Source organism: Marmota flaviventris, chromosome 12, assembly GCF_047511675.1.
Source record: "Marmota flaviventris isolate mMarFla1 chromosome 12, mMarFla1.hap1, whole genome shotgun sequence".
In the NCBI taxonomy this organism is placed as follows: domain Eukaryota; kingdom Metazoa; phylum Chordata; class Mammalia; order Rodentia; family Sciuridae; genus Marmota; species Marmota flaviventris.
Genome location: NC_092509.1, coordinates 61747188 through 61757880, shown reverse-complemented (window position 1 = coordinate 61757880; position 10693 = coordinate 61747188).

The following is a 10693-nucleotide window of genomic DNA, read 5'->3' as shown; positions in this document are numbered from 1 at the left end:
CATATATTATGTCACAGGGCAACTCTTAGACAATATAAAGGAGTAGAGATGATACCATGCATCTTATCTGATCATAATGGAATGAAACTGAAAATCAACGATAAAAGAAGGAAGGAAAAAGCATACATCACTTGGAGAATGAACAATAGGTTACTGAATGATCAATGGGTTATAGAAGACATCAAGGAGGAAATTAAAAAAATTCTTAGAGATAAATGAAAACACAGACACAACATATCGGAATCTATGGGACACATTGAAAGCAGTTCATTCCTTAAAAAAAGAAAAACCAACAAATAAATGATCTCATACTTCATCTAAAAATCCTAGAAAAAGAAGAGCAAAACAACAGCAAAAGAAGTAGAAGGCAAGAAATAATTAAAATCAGAGCTGAAATTAATGAAATTGAAACAAAAGAAACAATTGAAAAAATTGACAAAACTAAAAGTTGGTTCTTTGAAAAAAAAAAAACAAAATTGACAGACCCTTAGACGTGCTAGCAAAGAGAAGAAGAGAGAGAACTCAAATTACTAGCATACGGGATGAAAAAGGCAATATCACAACAGACACTTCAGAAATACAGAAGATAATTAGAAATTATTTTGAATCCTTATACTCCAATAAATTAGAAGATAGTGAAGGCATCGAAAATTTCTTAAGCCATATGATCGGCCCAGATTGAGTCAGGAAGATATAGACAACCTAAACAGACCAATATCAATTGAGGAAATAGAAGAAACCATCAAAAGACTACCAACTAAGAAAAGCCCAGGACTGGATGGGTATACAGCAGAGTTTTACAAAACCTTTAAAGAGGAACTAATACCAATACTTTTCAAGCTACTTCAGGAAATAGAAAAAGAGGGAGAACTTCCAAATTCATTCTATGAGGCCAACATCACCCTGATACCTAAACCAGACAAAGACACTTCAAAGAAAGAAAACTACAGACCAATATCTCTAATGAACCTAGATGCAAAAATCCTCAATAAAATTCTGGCGAATCAGTTACAAAAACATATCAAAAAAATTGTGCACCATGATCAAGTAGGATTCATCCCTGGGATGCAAGGCTGGTTCAATATACGGAAATCAATAAATGTTATTCACCACATCAATAGACTTAAAAATAAGAACCATATGATCATCTCGATAGATGCGGAAAAAGCATTCGACAAAGTACAGCATCCCTTTATGTTCAAAACACTAGAAAAACTAGGGATAACAGGAACATACCTCAATATTGTAAAAGCAATCTACGCTAAGCCTCAGGCTAGCATCATTCTGAATGGAGAAAAATTGAAAGCATTCCCTCTAAAATCTGGAACAAGACAGGGATGCCCTCTCTCACCACTTCTGTTCAACATAGTTCTCGAAACACTGGCCAGAGCAATTAGACAGATGAAAGAAATTAAAGGCATAAAAATAGGAAAAGAAGAACTTAAATTATCACTATTTGCAGTTGACATGATTCTATACCTAGCAGACCCAAAAGGGTCTACAAAGAAACTATTAGAGCTAATAAATGAATTCAGAAAAGTGACAGGATATAAAATCAACACACATAAATCAAAGGCATTCCTGCATATCAGCGACAAATCCTCTGAAATGGACATGAGGACAACCACTCCATTCACAATATCTTCACAAAAAATAAAATACTTGGGAATCAACCTAACAAAAGAGGTGAAAGACTTATACAATGAAAACTACAGAACCGTAAAGAGAGAAATAGAAGAAGATCTTAGAAGATGGAAAAATATACCCTGTTCATGGATAGGCAGAACTAACATCATCAAAATGGCGATATTACCAAAAGTTCTCTATAGGTTTAATGCAATCCCAATCAAAATCCCAACAGCGTTTCTTGTAGAAATAGAGAACGCAATCATGAAATTCATATGGAAAAATAAAAGACCCAGAATAGCAAAAACAATGCTAAGCAGGAAGTGTGATTCAGGCGGTATAGCGATACCAGACTTCAAACTATACTACAGAGCAATAGTAACAAAAACAGCATGGTACTGGTACCAAAACAGGCGGGTGGACCAATGGTACAGAATAGAGGACACAGAAACCAATCCACAAAACTACAACTATCTTATATTTGATAAAGGGGCTAAAAGCATGCAATGGAGGAAGGATAGCATCTTCAACAAATGGTGCTGGGAAAACTGGAAATCCATATGCAACAAAATGAAACTGAATCCCTTTCTCTCACCATGCACAAAAGTTAATTCAAAATGGATCAAGGAGCTTGATATCAAATCAGAGACACGCCGTCTGATAGAAGAAAAAGTTGGCTCTGATCTACATACTGTGGGGTCGGGCTCCAAATTCCTCAATAGGACACCCATAGCACAAAAGTTAATAACTAGAATCAACAAATGGGACTTACTCAAACTAAAACGTTTTTTCTCAGCAAAAGTAACAATAAGAGAGGTAAATAGGAGCCTACATCCTAGGAACAAATCTTTACTCCTCACACTTCAGATAGAGCCCTAATATCCAGAGTATACAAAGAACTCAAAAAATTAGACAATAAGAGAACAAACAACCCAATCAACAAATGGGCCAAGGACCTGAACAGACACTTCTCAGAGGAGGACATACAATCAATCAACAAGTACATGAAAAAATGCTCACCATCTCTAGCAGTCAGAGAAATGCAAATCAAAACCACCCTAAGATACCATCTCACTCCAGTAAGATTGGCAGCCATTATGAAGTCAAACAACAACAAGTGCTGGCGAGGATGTGGGGAAAAGGGTACACTTTTACATTGCTGGTGGGACTGCAAATTGGTGCAGCCAATTTGTAAAGCAGTATGGAGATTTCTTGGAAAGCTGGGAATGGAGCCACCATTTGACCCAGCTATTCTCCTTCTCGGTCTATTCCCTAAAGACCTAAAAAGAGCATGCTACAGGGACACTGCTACATCGATGTTCATAGCAGCACAATTCACAATAGCAAGACTGTGGAACCAACCTAGATGCCCTTCAATAGATGAATGGATAAAAAAATGTGGCATTTATACACAATGGAGTATTACTCTGCATTAAAAAATGACAAAATCATAGAATTTACAGGGAAATGGATGACATTAGAGCAGATTATGCTAAGTGAAGCTAGCCAATCCCTAAAAAACAAATGCCAAATGTCTTCTTTGATATAAAGAGAGTAACTAAGAACAGAGTAGGGTCCAAGAGCATGAGAAGAAGATTAACATTAAACAGGGATGAGAGGTGGGAGGGAAAGGGAGAGAGAAGGGAAATTGCATGGAAATGGAAGGAGACCCTCAGAGTTATACAAAAGTACATACAAGAGGTAGTGAGGGGAAAGGGAAAAATAATACAAGGGGGACAAATGAATGACAGTAGAGGGGGTAGAGAGAGAAGAGGGGAGGGGAGGGGAGGGGAGGGGGGATAGTAGATGATAGGAAAGGCAGCAGAACAGATCAGACACTAGTATGGCAATATGTAAATCAATGGATGTGTAACTGATGTGATTCTGCAATCTGTTTATGGGGTAAAAATGGGAGTTCATAACCCACTTGAATCAAAGTGTGAAATATGATATATCAAGAACTATGTAATGTTTTGAACAACCAACAATAAAAAATTTAAAAAAATAAAATAAAAAAAAAGACCATCTGATAACAGAAAGTAGATAGTGGTTATAGAGTCAGGAGTGGGCTGAGGGCAAGGTATTTTGCCCTGTTCTAAGTGTTTCTGAAGAAGCCTTAGAGAAGGTTGGGGTGAGAAGCTGATCTGAAGCAGAAATCAAAGTCAAAACTAAGCAAATAGTAGACTAGTAAAAACAATTTTTATTTGAATGCGGTAGACTTACTTTTAGTCCATTTAACCTGCTATTACAAAACTGGCAGCTACAAACTAAATGGTTTATCAACTACCCAAATCTATTTACTACAGTTTTGTGGGCTGGAAAGTACAATATCAAGACAACAGCAGATTGGTGCTTCCTGGTTCACAGATGGCACCTCCTGCTGGGGACTTGTATGGTGGAAGAGACAACGTAGCTTCCTAGGGCCTCTTTTATAAGAACACTAATCCCATCCACAAGAGTGGAGGCCTTATGACCTAATTAATTCCCAAGGGCATCATCCTCTATTTCCTTCACATTGGGGGATTAGGTTTCAACCTATGGATTTTGAAGGGCAAAACCATTCAGATCTTGGGACTCAGAGAAATAATATAAGCAATTCAGGTAGACCACACAGGTTGGGAAGTTGGAGCAGAGCAAAGGTGTAAACCCAACCATTGTTCTTGCCTTCCCTAGGGCTCTATAAGAATGACCACAGCAGAGTACTGGAGTCCAGGAGAAAGAGGAATGATTTTTTATTTTAAGTGTATAGTTTAAGGAATTTTAGTATTTTTACATAGTTGTGGAACTGCCACCATATTTAAGGCATAGAAGAGGCAGGTCCATCGCATTCCTCCTGTTCCAGTCAGCATCCAGCCTGGAGCCCAAGCAACCACTGGTCTGCTTTCCATAACTAGAGTTTGCTTTCTTTACACAAAAGGAATCACACAGTGGATAATCTCTTTGGGTCTGGATTTTTACACTTAGTATAATTATTTTGAGGATCTCCATGTTGTAGCATGTATTTTTTTATTATTGAGATATTAATAGAAGTTGGTTTTTAGTATTTATTTATTCTAATTTGTTATACATGATAGCAGAATGCATTCATTTCATATTACACATATAGAGCACAATTTTTCAAGTCACTGATTGTACACAAAGTATTTTCATACTATTCATGTCTTCATACATGTACTTATGGTAATGAAGTCTAACTCATTCCACAATCATTCCTACCTCCTTGCCCGCTCCCTTCCCTTTCCTCCCTTTGGCCCTATCCAAAGTTCCTCCATTCCTCCCATGCTCCCCCTCCATCGCCATTATGAGTCAGCATCCTTATATCAAAGAAAATATTTGGCCTTTGGTTTTCTGGGATTGGCTAACTTCACTTGGCATTCTTTCTCCAACTCCATCCACTTACCTATGAATGCCATGATTTTATTCTCTTCTAATGCTGAGTAATGTACCAAAGTGTCCCTATCCATTCATCTACCAAAGGGCATCTGGGTTGGTCCCACAGTTTAGCTATTATGAATTGTGGTCAATAAACATTAATGTGGCTGTGTCCCTGTAGTATGCTGTTTTTAAGTCCTTTGAGTATAAGCCAAGGAGGGGGATAGCTGGGTCAAATGGTGGTTCCATTCCAAGTTTCCCAAGGAATCTCCATACTGCTTTCCATATTGGCTTTACCAATTTGCAGTCCCACCAGCAATGTATGAGTGTGCCTTTTTCCCCAAATCCTGGCCAACACTTACTGTTCTTTGTATTCTTGATAGCTGCCACTCTGACTGGAGTGAGATGAAATCTTAGAGTGTTTTGATTTGCATTTCTCTAATTGCTAGAAATGTTGAACACTTTTTTCCATATGTTTGTTGATTGATTGTATATCTTCTTCTGAGAGGTGTCTGATCAGTTTCTTGGCTTATTTATTGATTGGGCTATTTGTTTTTTTGGTGTTAAGGTTTTTTAGCTTTTATATATCCTAGAGATTAGTGCTCTATCTGATGTGCTTGTGGTAAAGATTTGCTCACATCCTGTAGTCTCTATTCACCTCACTGATTGTTTCTTTTGCTGAGAAGAAGTTTTTCAGTTGGAATCCATCCCATTTATTGATTCTTGGTTTTAATTCTTACGCTATAGGAGTCTTATTAAGGAAGTTAGGGCCTAATTCAACATGATAGAGATATGGGCCTACTTTTTCTTCAATTAGGCACAAAGACTATGGTTTAATTCCTAGGTCCTTGATCAATTTTGAGTTAGTTTTGTGCATGGTGAGAGATAGAGGTTTTATTTCATTTTGTTACATGTGGATTTCCAGTTTCCCCAGCACCATTTGTGGAAGAGGCTATCTTTTCTCCAATGTATGTTTTTGGTGCCTTTATCTAATATAAGATAACTATAGTTATGTGGGTTAGTCTCTGTGTCCTCTATTCTGTACCATTGATCTATAGGTCTATTTTGTTGCCAATACCATCCTGTTTTTGTTACTATTGCTCTGTAGTATAGATTAAGGTCTGGAATAGTAATACCACCAGTTTCACTCTTCTTGCTAAGGATTGCTTTGGCTATTCTGGGTTTCTTATTTTTTCCAGATGAATTTCATTATTGCTTTTTCTATTTCTATGAGAAATGTCATGGGGATTTTGATTGGGATTGTATTGAATCTGTTCAGTGCTTTTGGTAGTATGGTCATTTTGACAATATTAATTCTGCCTATCAAAGAACAAGATAGATCTTTCCATCTTCTAAGGTCTTGTTTAATTTCTTTCTTCAGCATGCTGTAGTTTTCATCATAAAGTTCTTTCACCTCTTTTGTTAAGTTGATTCCCAAGTTTTTTTTGTTTTGTTTTGTTTTTTGAGGCTATTGTAAATGGGGTGGTTTTCCTAGCTTCTCTTTCTGAGGATTTGTCACTGATGTTCAGAAATGCCCTTGGTTTATGGGTGTTGATTTTATGTCCAGCTACTTTGCTTTATTCATTTATTAGTTGTAGGATATTTCTGGTAGCATGTTTTGGGTCTTCTAGCTATAGAATCATATTGTCTGCAAATAGTGATAATTTGAGTTTTTCTTTTCCTATCCGTATCCCTTTAATTTCTTTCATCTGTCTGATTTCTTAGCCTAGAATTTCAAGAAAACTATATTAAATAGAAGTGGTCAAAGAGAGTATCCCTGTCTTGTTCCAGTTTTTAGAAGGAATGCTTTCAATTTTTCTCCACTTAGAATGATGTTGGCCTGGGGCTTAGCATATGCCCATTTAAAATGTTGAGGTTTGTTAGTGATATCCCTAGTTTTTCTAGCATTTTGAACATGAAGGGATACTGTATTTTTTCAAATGCTTTCTCTGCATCTATTCAGATGATCATATGATTTTTATTTTTGAGTCTATTGATGTGTTGAATTACATTTATTGATTTCCATATGTTGAACCAAACTTTCATCCCTGAGATGAACCCTACTTGACCATGGTGCACGATCTTTTAAATATGTTTTTGTATTTCAAAGAAGAAAAAGTCAACAATTAATGACCTAACATCACATCTCAAAGTCCTAGAAAAAGATGAAAAATCAACCCCCGAAGCGATAGAAGACAGGAAATAATTAAAATCAGAGCTGAAATCAATGAAATTGAAACAAAAGAAACAATTTAAAAAATTGACACACCAAAAGTTGGTTCTTTGAAAAAATAAATAAAATTGATAAACCATTTGCAAGGTAAGGGATTTTTATATTGGCCCATATTGGTTCACCTTTTAAGACCAATTCAATAAATGTTTACATAAGTAAATATATTGTAGTTGAATACAGAGCATCAAGTCTTGGTACTTCTACCCTGAATTTCTGTCTAGATTTTTGAAACTTATGGAGTTGAAAGTAAGAAATTAAATCATTCAACCAGTCATTTTTTTTCCTGTGATATCTACCATATCTATGTATCTATCTACATATACATTTATATATAATATATAATATGTAATTTATATGTAATATATTGTAAATTTATAATATCACATAAATTATATATGACTATATATAATATCTATATAATTTGAATATGTCTATGTTTATGTACAAATTTTGGGAGGAATAGTGGGAGACTAAAATAAAAGATTGAGCATTTCATTGGTATAATTTCTCATTTAATAAATTCTACTATTCTTCTTCCACCATTTGTGCTTATAGTTTGTGGTCTCCTCAGAGCTCTGGAGTCGAGTTTCATGGTCCTTGGCCATGTTAATGTCTCCAAGATGTCTACCCTAGCGGTTCTTTACTCAATATACATACTTCATCCCCAAACAACAAGACCCCATTTGTCGCGACCCCTTGCCCGCAAGGAAGACGCAGCACTCAGGAATCTTCTCTCAGCAGTTTATTCAGGTCCCTTGATATTTCTTATTCTTTCTTCTTCTCCTCTTCTTCTCCCCGGATGCCCTCCCAGCCTTAATAAAGCATCCCAAGCCCCAATGCAAAGCCGCCGCGTGGAGCTTTCTCACAGGGTGGTGAAAAATCATGTGCCAACTCTCTCAGATAAGGAGTTGTTTGTCACATACCACAGCGGAGCCAGCGCCATCTCGTAATGGCGACCATAGTCTGCAGAAACGGCAGAAGCGGCTCACCACAGTTCCCCCTTTCTGTTTTATTAAAACAATACAGGCGAGAGTAGAGGTCCTATCCCACTGTGCAGAAGTGGCTGCATAGTATGGCTCAGTCCTAAGGAGGGCCCTTCCCCAGATCCGAGGCCATATCAGCCGACGCCTTTTTTCGTGGGGCGGGGCGTGGACGCGTCTAACCCGCATGCAATAGGACATGCTCTCCTTGAGGTCCACGTCAAGGATCACTCAAGTGCAGTGCCTTGCCTCGCATCCTGTATCGTGACGATGGTGGACGAAGGGGGATAGCTGAGGCTGAACTGTGGCTGTTATTAATGACAAACGAGTTGACAGCACCCTGAAAGAAAGGCACGGACTTTAAAGCGATAGTAAAGCACTAGTGTGGAAACCCATCTGCGTGCAATGGCAGCAAGACCGGCAGAGTGCAAGGGCTTTCCAACACTAAGAGAATAACAAGGAAAGTCATGTCGATCCCAGTGCAATGTTATAATAACTTGGGGTGCAACGACCATGACAAAGGTTTACTGTTTAAGATGCGCAAGCCAGACTTGAGGTGAGTTGCCATTTTCTAAAGCTGCAAGAGCTTGTATGATCATAGCCTTTTCTTGTGCATGGCGAGTTTTAAGGCGACAGAGAAACCACAAACAAAGTATAACACTGAAGCAACACGTTGCACCAAAAATGCCTGCTCCCACCCACTCTTTGAAGAAGGAAAAAGCAGAAGATATCCAATCGGTGAATTGACCCAAAGTCACTGGTTCAACACGGGTACTATTCAAAACAGCAATCTGAGTTAGTTGAGACTGAATCATGTCTTCCGCTGCCATGGACCAGGTTCCGGATAGATATTCCCCGATGATGCGGGAGGCATTTCTGGAATCATTAAATCTGACAGAGGTTATGCATAAATGTGCACGTTGATCAACACAACCCAAAAGCACTAAGTCAGCCAATTCTTCTACCTGAGCTTGAAGTAAATCTATCCTTTGGTTGGCAGCTAAAATCCCTGACAAAATATGTTGATTAATTGAATTTTGGGATTCAAGTATGGTGGAAGTTTGTTGAACAACTTGATTAATGGTGGCAGCAGTTTGTACTTGACTGGCCATGGCTACTCCAGCTGTAACTGCTGCAGCAGCAGACACTGCCACAGCTGTCACTATAGCTGCCGAAATACCAAAATCTCTATGGGCTCTAATCAGTTCAACAATAGGAAAAGACTCTGGATCTGCAGTAACCGGGATCGGGACAAAGGTTGGAATTTTCATAATCACTGCCATAGTCCAGGAGCCATTCCAACACTCAGACAAGTAGCAAGTAACATTAGAACAATTAAGCATCCCCTGTAATGTAACATTAGCCAAAAGAAACAGAAACGGAGATTGGAGACAGACTGTTGCGGAGGGTAATGTAGCATTAAACAATTGTGAATTGTGTGAAGTAATTTTAAGTCTCCTACCTCGCTCCGAGTCTTGGGTACTGCCAGAAACATTAAACAGCCAACTTTGGACTCCTAATATTTCCCTGGGGAAACACAAGCGCGGACTAGACTAGCCCAATCTGAGGGAGTCATGCAAAATCTAGTAAGTCCCTTCACCTGAGTGAGAGTGAAAGCGGCATCTATGCCATAAGTGCGGACAGATTCTGCCAAGGTTTTAACTATCTTAAAGTCTAAAGGCTCATGATATCTTTCCCTGTTTTTGTCCTGAAATACAGGGTATGCAAGTCCCATATCTGTATTAACTGTCCTCCAAACTTGTGCATGAAAAGATCTCCCGGAACCTTGGCTCCCCCCCACATACGGAGGTGGGGCAATCGGCACCATATCTTCTTCTAAATTTTCAACCTCCTCCTCCTCAGAATTCTGTTGACCAATATTAGATCCCTCCCCCTTCTTACAGTAGGCATGCGTGCCTTGTGTCTCCTTTTTCTTCTTTTTCATTTTTATCTTATGTAGTTGTTGTAACAATATATCAAGGTCCTCAGAACTCTCTGAGTCGCTTGTGTTCTCAGGCGTTTTTAATTCGGTCAAGTCTGGGTAGAGCCTTCTCCTATTTTTATCTTCAGGCTCTTTTGCCTTCTCACTACTGTTACTTTTGATACTCTCTGCCACTTCACTATGTGATCTTTCAGATTTTTCCTCATGTAGTTGTTCAAGAACGGCCTGACCCTCACTCACAGCTTCTTGGCATTTACCATCTGTAAGGCAACTACGGACCATTTTCCAAAGGGGTATCACCCCACCCTCTAATATGCCCTGCTCAGAAGCAAAGTCAAGATCTTTGCCTAATTTATCCCAACTAGGTACAGTAAGGCTGCCCGAAAATGCAAACCACAGTGCAGCGATATCTATCTTCTGTAAAAATCTCTGTAAAGTACTATGTTTCACTTCCAGGCCCTTGGAACGTAACAGGCCATCTAGGGCCAGGAGAAGCGGACTTGAAGATGCGGCACCCATGACACAACAACAAAAGAAGCA